Source organism: Mobula birostris, chromosome 4 (assembly GCF_030028105.1).
Source record: "Mobula birostris isolate sMobBir1 chromosome 4, sMobBir1.hap1, whole genome shotgun sequence".
Lineage (NCBI taxonomy): Eukaryota > Metazoa > Chordata > Chondrichthyes > Myliobatiformes > Myliobatidae > Mobula > Mobula birostris.
In genome coordinates this window covers 127,835,237-127,852,200 of record NC_092373.1, presented here as the reverse complement: position 1 = coordinate 127,852,200, position 16,964 = coordinate 127,835,237, and the positions used below count along the sequence as shown (strand labels likewise).

The following is a 16,964-nucleotide window of genomic DNA, read 5'->3' as shown; positions in this document are numbered from 1 at the left end:
ATTGTGTCATCTGTCGATCGGATGTGTCAGTAGGTGAATTGAAAACACTGGCTCATTTTTTTCAGGGAAATGTTGATAACTCTATTGACATTAATCAAATAACTACCAGAACTGCAGTATTTCCATGCATGGGTAAACAAAGGTAATTTATTGCTTGGTGGCAACTGATGTTGAATTTCTAATGGAGTAGTAATTTTGGGCAAAACGTGCTCTGCTTAATTTCTGGATTTGAAGAATCCTGCAAAAGTTAGAAGATGCTTGGGTTGTTTTCGTCTCTTATTTTGAATGGAAGGGAAAAACTGTGTGAGTTAGGCATCTGAATGTAAAATTACCTTTATGCTATGCTTGATAAGTACTGCCTCAGGGCACTGATATCTGTTTTCGTTGTGAGCCCCCACTATGAACATTCCTCCTAGGAAATGACAGTGAGGCTGAGTACATCTGGCCCATCAGTCAGACCTACACTGCAGTTTGGAGAGTGTAAGTTGCATAGTGAGGGAAAATAAAGATTAGACCCCTAACTGTTTGTCTGAAGCTTAGTCAAGGTTTGGGAAGAAGAAACCAGTTCCACTGCAATAAAGTCTGTGGCAGAGGATGAGCAGATTGAAGGTCACGGCCAACATTTGAGGGATTTGGATTATTGAGGCTTGGGCTTCGTTATTAAAACAGGGGGTAGAGTTATGGAAGGTAGGTAAAGAGAAATGCATTTTGAATAGTGTTATCAAGCCTGGTCCAATATGGAAATAGTCAGGTCAAAAGGGTGTCCCAAGTGGAAAAAAAGGTTTCATAAAATAACCCACAAATAGCCATTGTCTTATTTTGTTCTAAGTGAGATTGATAAATCTCCAAACCCTCTGAATAATACAACTGAAATCCTTGTCGACTTTTTTTTAATCCTTCAAAAAAATTTCAAATATATCTAACGAATAGTTCATTTAAGTCTCTCAATGCTTTAAAAATGTTTTTATTCTTCTTTCACATTTGTTTCTTTGAAGTTTTAAACTAAAAACAAACAAGTGTTTCTATGTCTTGGTTGTACTGGTTAATAGGTGTCGTTTACCTGACTTCTAAAGTATTTCTCTAGTTCTTGTTAATTGTTTTGCCCCCTACCCACCAACCTTTTCCTTCTCTCTATCATCCCAACTTCTGTTTCAAGCCTTAGGTTGTAGCATTATACAATTTGATATTGTTGTGTGCACATTCCTGAATGCAAGTTGCTTGGTTTTTCACGGAATGACCAATATTCCTGGACTTAAGACTGCCTAGAGCAGACCCAGAAATTGGAAGTATATTTCCAATTAGTGAATCTTTGTTCTTCAAGTCCACCGGTGAAGAATTTACTCTGTTAGCTTAATTCACAGATGATGTTCATCCAATCAGTGGAGGCTGGATACAAACATAAAGTTGGAAGGTTAATAATTAACCAACTGTACCACCCAGTTTGAGCACCCCACCAACTTTGTCGTCCATTTGTACAACTGTGGGAGCTGTATCAATCATTAACTATTTACAGAGAAAATATTGAATCAGTGCCCAAAATCAGCAGAGGAAAATCATTGCAAGTAATTTGAAGAATTACACTAACATTCATCGTTTTTAAGCAAGGCAGTGGAAAAAGTTTTTTCCTTTGTAAAAATAACCAGGGATATTTTTCTCTGTTGGATTTCTGTACCAAAAGGAAATTAAAATAGTAATGCATGAATGCATGATTTCTGGTGTCAGAACATTGTGCTTGAAACTTGCAGGAGATTAATACTGTCCTGGCATCTCCTAGCCCACAGCCTTTAACAGCTATGTCACTTTGGAAAAATGATACCTACTCTGGCTTGCATTGATGGTAATAGCTCAGAGGTCAGCACAACTACTAAACAGTTTGTATTACTATCAGGGTGGCCATGAAAACAACACCTGCTGTACGAGCACTTGACCAAACAGCTGGGTCAACAGTCACTGTGGGAATTTATCAATGTAACATCTATCACAGGAGAGGGCAAGAATTTACTACCATTCTCTAAAGTTAGTTTAAGTGTTTGGAAAGTTGAAATGCACACAAATTATTATTAAAGCTCTTAAGGGAATGGTTTCTGCGTGTGGCTGGGTAATTGAGATAAGCAATCTGTGGCAATGTTATGCTCACTGGCTAAGTTCAACATAACACAGTGCTAATTTTAGTACGTCATTCCTTACAAAGAATTACATCAATTCACGAGGAAATAGCCAAATGCTATACAAAACATAATATATTTTAAAATATTACTGGCAATAGAATATATACTGAATTAATAACTATAAGATGGAAATAAATGTGATCGCTCCAACTAGTAATCAACAAAGGGGAAGAGGAACTGAGTAAGCTGCCTTGGATTCAGCCCGTGCAGCACATTATGCTCATCTCATTGCCACTGTAACCTATTACAAGGATCAGTATTGTGCAATGTGAGATCCCATGGCAGCCTTCAAGATACTTCAGTTTCCAGACCACCCTGCTAGCTTGGGCAAAATGAGCACAAAATCAAGGTCAGACAAGCCAGTCTCTTGAAATCAGATACAATACTGTATGTACAAAACTATTCACACAGTCCAAGGAACCAAATCACTTTATCTAATTTGTAAAGATGTGTTTGCTATCTGACTTAGTAGCAATGCTAGAGGGAAGCTATAATGTTTAGCTGGTTTGCAACCCTGATTCTAATGTGATTCACAATTCCCTCGTATCAAAACACTGTCTTATTAACCACTAATTTCTTGATTACTATACCTTGATGGAAGTGGTTTACACCTCACCATGCATTTACAGTAATAATGCACCTTTAATGTAGAAATGTCCCAAAGTGCTTCATGGGTGTAGCAGCAAATAAAATTCAACAAGAGGGCTCGGGTGACCAGAAGGTTGGACAGAGGTGGTTTTAAGGAGTGCGATATGGGAGGCAAGAGGTACAGAGGCCAAGTGGTTTCAGGAGGGAATTGCAAACTTTAAGCATGTTGCCAGAAGTGAGTGCGGGATAAGTTAGAGCTGTTTACAGAACAGGTTATAGAGCTGTGGAGGGGCAAGATCATGGAGACACTTGAAAACATGCATGTGAAATTTTAAAAAACTGAGGCACTGTTGAACTAGCCTAACAGTTAGTGCTAAGATGAAGGTATGAGACAGGACGCAGATCACAATATAATTCATTGGGAAACATTTGCTGCTTGGTTCTATATAAATCCAAGAATTAAGAGGCTCTGCATCACTTGGTCATACTTGTTTGAGATTTTTCCAGAATCTTGCAATAAACACTAATTATTTTGTGTTATATTCTGATGAAGGGTCACTGACAGATGCAGAATGACGTGCTGAGTATTTCTAGCATTGGATACATTCCAGTCTTCTAAGAGGTTCTTGGATAGGTACATGGAGCCTAGAAAAATAGAGGGCTGTGCAGTAGGGTAATTGTAGGCAGTTTCTAGAGTAGGTTACATGGTTAGCACAACACTGTGGGCCGAAGGGCCTGTGATGTGCTGTAGATTTCTATGATATTCTATGATTTTAATTTTTTGTTTTGGCTTTCCAGCATCTGCAGCTTTTAAAATTTTTTTCTAATTATTTTGGTATGGTTTCTCCTTTTGTACACATACATACAATAAGATATTTATTTATGATGACATTCCACGCAGAGTGGAAACATGTAAAACTTTTTTTGTACCCCTTTAGAGTTTTAAATGTATTCTAGTATTTTCCAATAAATACCTCTCTAGGTCATTATGGTAAAGGTGAAAACTAATTTATTTTAAATAAACAAATTGCACTAATGTAGTCCCTTTCTTGTCTTTGGGGTGTTTCAAATGATTGCATAGTGCATTGAAGTGTAATGTCAATTGTGTCATGTGAAAAATACTGCAGCTAACTTTTCACAGAGCAAGGTTCCAAAAGCAGCAATGAGATACTGAAGATATTTCCTCTGAGATTAATTGTTCAATTGATGCTATAGAATCTTTAATGCCAACCTGAGGGCTTAACATAGCGTTCAAAAATGGTATCTCTCTCAGTACTGAAGTATGAGACAGGATTAGATGTTCAGGTCTCAGGAGTGGAATCTGAACGTATTCGCTTCCACATCAGAGGCAAGAGTATGACCACTGAAACACAGTGTGAACAGAGTTAGTTTATCCAATTTCCTTATTATAAAAGCTCCAATTATTTGCAAATAGTTGTTTAGTAATATTATTGTAATGAGATATTCCTGTAAATTAAAAAAGCTGCAAACATTGCAAGATAATGGGGCTGATAGTTGGATTTGCTTTATTTATCATAATTATACAGTGCCTTTCCAGCCCTTTGAGCCGCACTGCCCAGTAACCCCTGATTTAATCCCAGGACAATTTACAATAACCAATTAACTTACCAACTGGTAGGTCTTTGGAATGTGGAGGGAACTGGAGCACCCAGAGGAAACCCATATGGTCATGGGGAGAATGTACAAACTCCTTACAGGCAGTAATGTGAAAGCGTCTTGCTAACTACTACGCTACCGTGTTGTGCCATTTACTGTGACTGATATTATTCAACGATGCAAATTATCTTTGTAATGGAGCAATAAACCCATGTGTTTTAAATAACCAGGATCTTGGATAAAATAACAGGAGTTTCCAGCTTCCAAACACATTTGCTAATGAGACTAGTTAAGGAAAACAGAGGTTCTGATGTTTGATAATAAACATTTAGTACCATACATTAACTTGTCTTAATGAGACAAGCAAGTGCCAATGGTATGGTCTTGCCACTGATGTGTAACGGAATGTGTTCAGATTTCAGTCCTAATACCTGCATACATAATCCCGCCTCATACTTCAGTACTGAGAGCGATACCAATTTTTGGATCATATGTTAAGCCCTCAGGTTGGCATTAAAGATTCTTGACACAGGGAGCAGGTAATTGCCTCTGTTCTCTGTCTGCTCAAGTTTTCTCGATTGTAAATGTGCTGATTTGAAACTATTAACACAAGAGAAACAGATCTCCTGCTTTCAGAAGCATGCCCACAGAAAAAAGTCTTTAGTTTACCAGTGCATATTTAGTCATTTCACTTATGTGCTCTTACACTGTAGAAATCTGGGAAATTAAATTAATAATGTCCAACAGAACACAAATCATAAATTTGTAGGAGTAATCATTTTCTGTATTGCTGTAGAATTTAAGGATTCAAAACAGAAGAGTCTGGCCTAGATTTTCAATGGCACAGCACATGTCTTTCATGTGACTGATCTGATGTACAATGTCAATTAAACAACGTCACTAGCACTTCCACATGCACATACTGTGAAAATAGAATCATTCAATGCATGATATTCCCTGTCCCTGGTGCCTTCTAATTGCATGGCAACGATGTCAATTAATGTCCAGCTTACAGCATGTTTGGCAATCATCCTATGATGAAACTGAAAAAACCACATAAAAACTTAGATGATAAATGAAGATCTTCACAGGAGAAATAAATAAAATGGTAAATTGAAGCATTCATTAAAGTGGTGGTTTTATTTGAGGATTTTTGCTTTAAGAGCTTTCGATACAGCAGGTGATTATTTAAATAAGTTTGGAATTCTGCTTGAAATTGTGTGTACTTGTAACCCCATTGATGCTGAGGATTTAAGATTTCTTCATTAAACATTACCTATGGTTTTCCAGGAGTTGCACTTTTTATTTGGAAATATGCAAAATCTGCATTACAACGATTATTGACAGAATGGTGCCAATTACTTACGTCTGTCCGATGAGAAAAGGAACCACGTAAACTTCCTAGGGCGTAGTTCAGCCTTTATACCATTTTTAATATATTAACTTTTAGGTTCAAGCAAATTCCATTCTGTGGCATTTTAGACAGATGCTAACTCGATATTTCTAAGTAACTTGCATTTGCATAGCATGCCCTTTAAATACAGTAAGGAATTTGCTCCCCTGTGGCCCTGCAAACAAGCAGTATGGGTCAACTGTGTGGCGCCAATTTGCTGTATATCCACTCTTTTTAAATGGCAATTATTCAGGTTCCCTTTGAATATTGGCTACTATCACAGTACAGTGTCTGTTGGTCATTGCTGGTTTCTTCACGCCACTTCTCCCAACCACAAAGACAGAGGTGAAACAGACTGAGACCTTTTCACCTTCATGATCTACTATCCAATGCAAGATAACGTAAGAAGCTACAGATGCTAATTGAACAAGTCTTACAAGAGGTCATTGCATGAAGATGAAGTCACATACACGATTTCCTATGTGAAAAATTAGTCACTATGCCTCATTTGTTATGAATATAACTGTAAGCCATGCCACACTGTAAGAAGTAGGAGCAGAATTAGGCCATTTAGCCCATCGAGTCCGTCCGCAATTCAATCATGCTGCTTTATTCTCCTGCCTTTTCTCCATAACCTTTGACACCCTTACTAACCAAGAGCCTGTCAACCTCTTCTTTCAATATACTCATTGACTTGGCTTCCACAGTCATCTGTGGCAATGAATTCCACAGTTTCATTAGACCATAAGATCAAAAGACATAGGCCATTTGGTCCATTGAGTCTGATCCACCATTCCATCATGGCTGACTTATTAACCCTTTCAACCCCATTCATCTGCCCTCTCCCTGTAAGCTTTACTAATCAAGAACCTATCAATCTCTACTTTAAGCGTACCCAATGACTTGGCCTCCACAGCCATCGGTGGCAATGAATTCCACAGATTCAGCACCCTTTGGCTAAAGAAATTCCTCCTCATCTCTTTAAAAGGGTTATCCTTTTATCCTGAGGCTATGCCCTCTAGAACTGGACTCTTGCACCACTGGAATCATCATCTTCATGTCCTGTCCAACCTTTCAATATCAGTACTTCTCAATGAGACCCTTCCTCATTCTTCTAAACTCCAGCAAGTACAGGCTCAAAGCTATCAAAAAACCCTTTCAACCCCAGGATCATTCTCATAAACCACCTCTGGGCCCTCTCCAACACCAGCATATTCTCCCTTAGATATGGGGCCCAAAACTGCTCACAGTACTCCAAATGTGTTCTGACCAATGCCTTATAAAGCCTCAGCACCCCATCCTTGATTTTCTATTCCAGTCCTCTTGAAATGAATGCTAACGTTGCATTTATCTTCCTTACCACTGACTCAACCTGCAAGTTAATCCTGCACTAGGGCTCCAAAGTCCCTTTGCACCTCAGATTAATGATCCACCAGCAGATGGAAGCCCAATCAGATTTGACGGTAGGGGCAATGGAGGCTGGTACTTGGGAAATAATAACAATTGGAATAGGCAGTATCAATAGGGGTATGGCATTCAAAAGAGGAATTTGTCATCTTTATCTGTTATGGCCTGCATGTGGCCCTGGCCCTTGCAACTGTTAGCTGACTTCTCGGTTAGAGATGGACAATAAGATCCTAAAATTATTAGATATAGGAGCAGAACTAGGCCACTTGGCCCAGTGAGTCTGCTCCGCCATTTCGTCATGGCCGATCCAATTTTCCTCTCAGCCCCTATCTCCTGCCTTCTCTCCGTATCCCTTCATGCCCTGACCAGTCAAGAATCTATCAGCCTCTGCCTTAAATATACATAAAGACTTGGCCTCCACAAAGAATTTCACAGATTCACCACTCTCGAGCTAAAGAACTTCCTCCTCATCTATTCTGAGGCTGTGTCCTTTGGTCTTAGATTCTCCCATCATAGGAAACATCCTCTTCACATCCACTCTATCAAGGCCTTTCACCATTTGACAGGTTTCAATTGTGTCACCCCTTGTTCTTCTGAACTTGAGTGAGTACAGGCCCAGAATCATCGAATGCTCTTCATATGACAAGCCATTCAATCCTGGAATCACATACATGAACCTCCTTTGAACTCTCTCCAGTTTCAGCACATCCTTTCTAAGGGGCCCAAAGCTGCTCACAGTACTGTAAGTGAGGCCTCACCAGTGCTTTATAAAGTCTCAACATTACGTCCTTAAGTGCCAGCATTGTCAGTGGTGTCCATTGTTAAAGAAAGTAATTAGTGTACTTGGAACGTGTGGTCATGAGTTCTATTTGTTCTACGAGTGCCCAATGACAGATGCCACAGGCCAACTTGGTGTGAATTCACGTACAGAACTCCAGAAGGAACACTACATCGTCACTTGCATCCCGACAACAGAATGTGCATCAGGTCACCTGAGTAACATACTGTAGCTCAGAAACTTATGGTTGAACTTCAGAATGATGTAAACTGATTGAGAAGCAGCTTTTATGCTTTACATTGAAAAAAATCACTAAAAAAAGAGTAAATCTGCATATATTCCTTTTATTTCTATACCTCACTTCCACCAATAATTAAAAAAACTTACAAAGCAAAATCCATATCATTAAAATCCTTATTAAGAAAAATGCTCACAAAATCCAAGAGCCGTCTGGAACCTGCACTGCTGTTTTTGGCTGTATTTGCTTATATTGCTTTGTGCAGTCTTTCTATCAAAATTTTCCAAATGTATTTTGACAGACTTGAAGTCATTTAGTGAATTTAAAAAATGCACAAACCACAAAATATTTCATTGAATTTGCAAAAATTGACAAAAAAGTACCCTGAAGGAAGAGCTGGATCTTCTAGTTCATTACAAATGTCTCCACTGATGATTTTAGCCGATGTTAGCACCTGTGCCCTGAGGGAATGTAAATCACACAAATTGGGCTTGCATTTTTCAACTTCTCAAGGAGCTCATTCAGCTTCACACTAAAACTACTTTTATGATATTTGCCTCTTGAGTGGATTCTGAGAAACAGCTGAAGGTGTTTATAATGTTACATTTTATTTCCTGTAGCTGGGGAATTGAACTATACTCAGGACAAAAACTATGGTGTTGGGTGAATTAAACTGGGATTAAATAGCATGAAATCTGAGTGTTGCATCATTGATGCTTACCTTCAGGATTCAAGAGTAAAAGAATAATATTTAAAGAAAAGCTCACTGTAATGATTCAGGGACAAGAGACACTAAAATTATTTTTAATATAAAAAGGGCCACAACTGGTAATCTCATAAATAGAAGCAGTAACATGGTAATTATCGTTATACACTACCTGCTCTCTACCATTCATTTATAAGATACCTATTATAATGATCTTAGTATCCTAGACAAAGCATCATTTCTTTCCCTTGCTTTTCCAGCAGCCAGCAGGATATGTGTTTCTAATAGAAACCACTGCATTTGGATCTACTCCACAAGTTATTCAATGGATGAATATTTCATAATTTCAGAAGGCTGCAGTTGTGACTGTATCTCACACAACTACTACTTTTGGCCCCGGGAGCGTGAGTAGCATGGATAAGTTATCGATCCCAGGGCAATCCAGGATCTAATTAACCCAGAGCAAGCAGGTGATCATGGATTTCATGTCTGGTACCTTGCACTAAAACAAAATACAAGAAACAAGAGTGTCTTAATCGAAATGCTGGAGACTACTTAACTGCTGAGGCAGGGGTTACTGGTGGAGGAGCTTGGTGAAATTACAGGTGTGGTACAATGTCTACTTTGTGGAACAAGGATACAGGCTACAGAAAGTGGGTGGGCTCAAGGAATAAATATGGGGGAGAGAGACAAGAGGTGCTGCAGTATCAGTTTTCACCCTTTAGATGAAATGCTAAACAGGGCAAACACGAGGAATTCTGCAGATGCTGGAAATTCAAGCAACACACATCAAGGTTGCTGGTGAACGCAGCAGGCCAGGCAGCACCTCTAGGAAGAGGTACAGTCGGGTCTCAGCCCGAAACGTCGACTGTACCGCTTCCTAGAGATGCTGCCTGGCCTGCTGCGTTCACCAGCAACTTTGATGTGTGATGCTAAACAGGGGCTATCTATGTGTAATACAAATGGAAAATGCTGAAAATAATCAGCATGTTTTGGAACATTATGGAGAAACATTGAGCAGCCAGCAATCACAATACAACATGAAAACCATTCCAGACTCAGACAGGAAGAAACTTCTGATCTCACAGAAAATTAAGAACAGTGAATCTCCGGAACTCTACCCAAGAGTGCTGCGGAGAGTCAGACTGTTAGAAAGGAAGGAAGGGGGCCAAGTAAAAGAGTAATCAACTAGCTTCTAACCTGATGCTTCTTCACAGATCTCCCATACACCTGCCTGTTCTTACCCCAGATACAAACACTCAGTGCTTCAGCACCTGCCGGGGCACCTTCCATAAAGTCAGGACAGTGATAAGGCTGCCATAAATGGGAGCAAGGCGAGAGAGAGAAGGGAACATGCCTCTCACTTTACCAATGGGAACCTAGTGAAATAAGGTATCAGAACAGAGGTATTAAATTCCTGTGCAGCCAGAATCAAAACCAGGTTTAATATCACTGACATTGTACGTTATGAAATCTGTCGTTTCCCAGCTGCAGTACATTGAAATACACAATAATAAAAACTATAAATTATAATAAGCAGTATATAAAAAAAATAATTGGTGCAAAAAGAGAGGGTAAAATACTGAGGTAGTGTTTATGGGTTCATTGTCCACTCAGAAATGTGATGGCAGAGGGGAAGAAGCTGTTCCTGAAACGTTGAATGTGTCTCTTCAAGCTTGTGTACCTCCTCCTTGCTAGTAGTAATGAGAAGAGGTTATGCCTGGGTAATGGGGGTCCTCAAGAATGGATGCCACCTTTCTGAGAAATCACCTTTTGAAATGAAATATATGAAATGCCAAGAGGTGGCTGCTCCTCAAAAGGGGCCTTTCTGAATGCCGGTGCAGTGTCTGGAACAAAAGATGTACTCAAGCCTCAAAAGATATGGCTAGGCAAGAGTTCCGACTCCTCAGTTTTATCCCAAATATTCTTCCTTCAACTGCTGTGCTGAGACCTCCTCTTGCCACACATGGAGCCGACTAGGCGAATAAAAGGTGGGAATGCTTTTGATAGACTACTAGAATTTCCTCCTATATTTTTCAGGATCAAATATAAATAATAGGCTGGTGAATCGGGCAGAAAGAGGGCTTTCTTGGGCTTAAAGCCTCACCAGGTTGAGACATGAGGTGTTCTACCACACGGGCAATGGACAACCCAGGGCCCATGTCAAGTATACAGGGTGTAACAGAAGTTTTACATTTTACAGTCAGCCCTCAATCTCTGGTGTATGTTACACCCCCTCATCATTTCCCTATTCCTTATCAAATTGACTTCTGCTAATACAATGAGCTAACTCTGAGATAACACAGAATCCCTCAGCAGCAGGGTTGTTTTCGGTGACAAAATTAGTAGCACTAACACAGTTCTGGAGGATGATGTGATGGATTACAGCATCTCTAAGTCTGCTTGTCTAAGAAAAGAATCTAGACTCAGATTCATTATCATTGACTTAGATTACTTGAATGAACTTTGTTGCTTGTTTTGGCAGCAGTACAATGTAATAACATAAAATTACTATAAATTACCAAACTATATAGTGCAAAAAAAAATGGAATATCAAGGTAGTGTTTGTGGGTTCATGGACTGTTCGGAAATCGGCTGGTGGAGAGGAAGAAACAGTTTCTCGATTACTGAGTGTGGGTCTTCAGGCTCCTCCCTGATGGTAGCAACGAGATGAGGGCCTGGGCCACGTAGCATGGGCTCTTAGTGATGGACGCTGTCTTCTTGAGGTACTGCCTCTTTGAAGATGTCCTCAACGGGGAGGAGGGTTGTACCTGTGATGGAGACGGCGGGGTCTACAGCCCTCTTGAGATCCTTGATCTCCTGAGGATTTCACCAGAACTGGAGAGCATGGAAATATTGTTCTCCTTCAGGATGTCAGGTCAGCATTGGCACTCACATTTGGATTAACACAGCAACCAGCCATCTCAGGCTATGGCTATGCATTGCGGCTCGCAGCAGGTGCCATGGGGCCCTTCCGGGATAGGAGCTGATGAAGCTTCCAGCTTGATCAAGCTGTAACCTTCCAGGTGCCATGGGATGCACTATCATAGCAGAGAGCCACACCAATCACTGCAGGGGACTAACAAAGGAAGGTTCTAAGATATGCATTATTCCTTTAAGCTGTACTTTCCTAAGAACAACTGGAGTTAACATTGTTAAGTGACAAAATGTTACTCAAGGTAAATCCCCTGACTTAACTTTGCATCCCGACCTAAAACTTGCACAGAATAGACCTCCCCAATGCCCAAACACACCTTGATACTCAAAGACATCCTTACCTAACTCTGATCATTCCCCACCACCAACACTCCTCTGACTCCTGACACTAACCCCTGTCCTCAAATGTGAATGTCCAGCTCCTTAATGTACCTCAGTTCCCAATCATCAATACCCCCAACCCTGGTCACATCCCCAATTCTCAGTCACCAACTCCTGATCATATATCATCATTTTGCCCACCCAAATCCTCCCAAACTCCTCCAATCATGAACCGTGAGGCCACTCCCATCTCCTTAAGACTGTCCTACACTCTATTGTCTGAGATGCCAATCCCCTCACTGAAACCAACTCCACCATTAACCTATTCACCCAGGCCCACTCCCGACAAGCAATGTCTTTTGGATCACAGTAACATTGTCATCATTAACAAATATTGCACACATATTCACAACTTTAATGGCCATAAATACACTGTGTTACTGTGTTTGTAGCGGTAACAGTGTTCTTCAATATCTAAGCCAATGTTCAGGTTGAAATACCGTAATGATTAAAAAGGTTATTAATTTTGCTGATACATTATTTTGCCTTCACTTATTATTCACTTATGAAGTTAATGACAAAGATAATTAATGTATTTTAACGTCTGTACCCTTGATTGTGACATTTACCACTTATCCTGATGTTTTAGGCCAGTGAAAGATTGGACAGTATGAAAAACTAATCCAGATTATGGAGAGATGAGCTAGTAGATTCTGTTCCTCATAATAAATGAAAAGGCTTCAGCTGAAGGGATAAAGGGTAACACTAATGACCCTGAAGAGAAGATCGACTATGCTAATCATTGCCTTGTGATCACATGACCAGAGGACATTCTGTGAAGATGAATGCTTAATTGCTTTCATATTCATGCTGAAATATGGGAGCACAAGGAGGGAGGATGAGTTTTCTCAGTCCTGCAGTACAGAGGGACACCGCTCAGCTTTCATGTCTTTGCAACGAAAGCCAACTTCACTTTGACAAAATCACATCCTGTTTATATTCTTACAATGGTCATTTTTAATATCATGATATATGATATCCATCGTTAAATAATCCATTAGTACACCTTTTACCAGTCTGATATCGGAATTGCTCATAGGATAAAAGCAGTGATGCTGAAAGTTCAGTAATGTCCATACAATCATAAGACAAAGGAGTCTTATCGAGTCTGCTCTGTCATTTCATGATGGCTAATCCACTTCCCCTTCAACACTACTCTCCTGCTTTCTCCCCGTAGCCTTTGATGCCTTGACTAATCAAGAACCTTCTGCATTAAATACACCCAAGGACCTGGCTTCCACAGCAATCTGTGGAATCGAATTCCACCGACTCACCACCCTCTGACTAAAGAAATTGCTCCTCATCTCCTGTACCCTTACAATGTCAAAGGCAGAGATTTAATAAATGCTGGGGCATTAATTTATCTTGCCACGGATTGGCTGAGGCGAAGATCAGTGATTCTAAATGGTGTTGCGAAGACATGCCAGAAATCACAATGGCATCAGAAGCCACCTGTTTCTAGGTCTTCTCATACATGGATTCCATCTGGTTTGAAAACTACTCATTGCTCACACTGGACTTTTTACAGATTCAACTTGTGGCCATCATTTAATTTATAGTTGGCATTAACTTGATTACCTGCTTAAAGAAAAATACATCTCTGAGCAAATGGCAAAAACCAATATAAATTATACCTAATAAAGTAGATCACTAGATTTATTGAATTAGGAGATCCATCTTATCAGAAACATAGAAAACCTTCAGCACAATACAGGCCCTTGAGCCCACAATGCTGTGCCGAACATGTACTTACTTTAGAAATTTCCTAGGGTTACCCATAGCCCTCTATTTTCCTAAGCTCCATGTAGCTATCCAGGAGACTCTTAAAAGACCCTATTGTATCCGCGTCCACCATCGCCGCTGGCAGCCCAGTCCACACACTCACCACTTACTGTGTAAAAAACTTTATTTTGACATCTCCTATGTACCTACTTCCAAGCACCTTAAAACTGTGCCTTCTCATGTTAGCCATTTCAGCTCTAAGAAAAAGCCTCTGGCTATCCACATGATCAATGCCTCTCATCATCTTATACACCTCTATCAGGTCACCTCTCATCCTCTGCCACTCCAAGGAGAAAAGGCTGAGTTCACTCAACCTATTCTCATAACGTATGCTCCCCAATCCAGGCAACATCCCTGTAAGTCTCTTCTGCACCCTTTCTATAGTTTCCACATCCTTCCTGTAGTGAGGTGACCAGAACAGAGCACAGTACTCCACGTAGGGTCTAACCAGGGTCCTACATAGGGTCCCACATTACCTCTCGGCTCTTAAACTCAATCCCACGATTGATGAAGGCCAATGCACCGTATGCCTTCCTAACCACAGAGTCAACCTGTGCGGCAGCTTTGAGTGTCTTATGGACTTGGACCTCAAAATTCCTCTGATCCTCCACATTGCCAAGAATCTTACCATTAATACTATAATAAGACTATAAGACAAAGGAGCAGAAGTCGGCCATTCGGCCCATTGAGTCTGCTCCACCATTTTATCATGAGCTGATCCATTCGCCCATTTAGTCCCACTCCCCCGCCTTCTCACCATAACCTTTGATGCCCTGGCTACTCAGACACCTATCAATCTCTGCCTTAAATACACCCAATGACTTGGCCTCCACTGCCGCCCATGGCAACAAATTCCATAGATTCACCACCCTCTGCCTAAAAAAATTTCTTCGCATCTCTGTTCTGAATGGGCGCCCTTCAATCCTGAAGTCATGCCCTCTCCTACTAGACTCCCCCATCATGGGAAACAACTTTGCCACATCCACTCTGTCCATGCCTTTCAACATTCAAAATGTTTCTATGAGGTCTCTCCTCATTCTTCTAAACTCCAAGGAATACAGTCCAAGAGTGGACAAACGTTCCTCATATGTTAACCCTCTCATTCCCAGAATCATTCTAGTGAATCTTCTCTGTACCCTGTCCAACGTCAGCACATCCCTTCTTAAATAAGGAGACCAAAACTGCCCACAGTACTCCAAGTGAGGTCTCACCAGTGCCTTATAGAGCCTCAACATCACATCCCTGCTCCTATACTCTATTCCTCTAGAAATGAATGCCAACATTGCATTTGCCTTCTTCATCACCGACTCAACCTGGAGTTATAAAGAGAGTTTACAGCAAATTTGGCCTTCATAAATCAACGTATTGAGTACAGGAGTTGGGATGTTATGTATAGGATATTGGTGAGCCTGATTTGGTATATTGTGTGCAATTCTGGTCATGTACCTATAGGAGAGATAATGATACCTACATAAATAATATTGATAAGAGTGCAGAGAGAATTTACAAGCATTTTACCAGGACTTGAGGACCTGAGTTATAGGGAAAGATTGAATAGGTTATGACAAAATTCTCCAAAGCATAGGAGAAAGAGGGGAGGTATATACAATTATGAGGGGTATAGATAGGTTAAGCATAAATAGGCCTTTTCTGTTGAGGTTGGGTGAGACTAGAACTAGAGGTCATGGATTACGGGTGAGGGGGAACTTCTTCACTCAGAGGCTAGTGAAAGTTTGGAATGAGCTGGCAGCTCAAGTGGTGGATGTGGTTTCGATTTCAGCATTTAAGAGAAATTTGGATAGGTACATAGACTGGAAGGGTAGGGAGGGCTATGGTCCAGGTGCAGGTCGATGGGGATAGGCAGATTAATGATTTAGCATGGACTGAAGGGCCAATTTTCATGCTTTAGTGTTCTGTGGACTCTAATTGTAGAACTCTAGACTAACATCATTTAATTTCTACCAGCAATCAGTACTGAAATGATTCAATACATTCTTGCACAAACACATATTGTAGGCAGAATACTGTGAATTTTCACAGCAAAGATAATTGCCATCAGATCCTCTCCAGGCAAAAAGCAATTTTCATGTTGTTCTAATTTACTGGTAATACTTCAATCAGCTGTAAATCATAAACACAAGAGATTCTGCAGATGTTGGAAATGGCTGTAAATGTTGCATTTTCTACATGCAGCACCTTGACTTAACATGAGACTTACATTAAACATACAATTAGACATTCAATAACTTATTCCAATTTACTTCTTTATTTGCCAGAATATAGATTCCAGTCTTAATTAAGGAAACTTTATTCCTCTGCTGAAATTATAAAAATTCCAGACACAGACAATCCTCATTAATATATCTACAACCACAGAAGGTGTCAAGGGAGATAAAATTACCCAAAATAAACTCAGCAAAAGAATGCAGAGACGTTCAAGATACTAACATGGAATGAAGGACTTCCTGAGATTGTTCAGTCTGAATGTGATTATGCAAACAGGTATGAATGGCTAAAATAAGTTTTGTATCTTTCTACCATTTTCCAAGAAAGTGCAAGTCGATAAAGTCACACTTGAACTGAGTGCTTCTTCATAGCTTCATGGACACACGAGTTACCAGTGAAAATGACATGATGCAAGCACGATTAATTAGAATGGAATAACGCATAGAATAGACATTAAAGCTGTTTAATAAAGATATTAATTTTCACTGAAGGTCCTCGAATTAAACAGTTAAAACTCAAGGTACAAAAGATGTTAAACATGTTTAAAATGTTTCAAATCAAAGGCTTGTTTTGCATTTCTGAGGTTTTGCCACATTATTCTGGGAGCCATGACATCTGTTTTACCTATGTCTAATGTGGATAACAAAACACAGATGTGAGATAATCTTTCTCCCCCCATAACTGAAGAGTTTGATGGTGCTGTCAGCATTGTTTTTGCTCATTCTTTCTATGAGCTGGGAAAC

General features: G+C 40.0%; 1 protein-coding gene across 3 annotated transcripts in view; it reads right to left on the bottom strand.

Annotated features, from left to right (window-relative positions):
* Positions 1-16,964, bottom strand: part of hhip (hedgehog interacting protein) — a 133,908-nt gene that overhangs the window by 21,900 nt on the left and 95,044 nt on the right. The gene's annotated exons all lie outside the window — the stretch shown is intronic.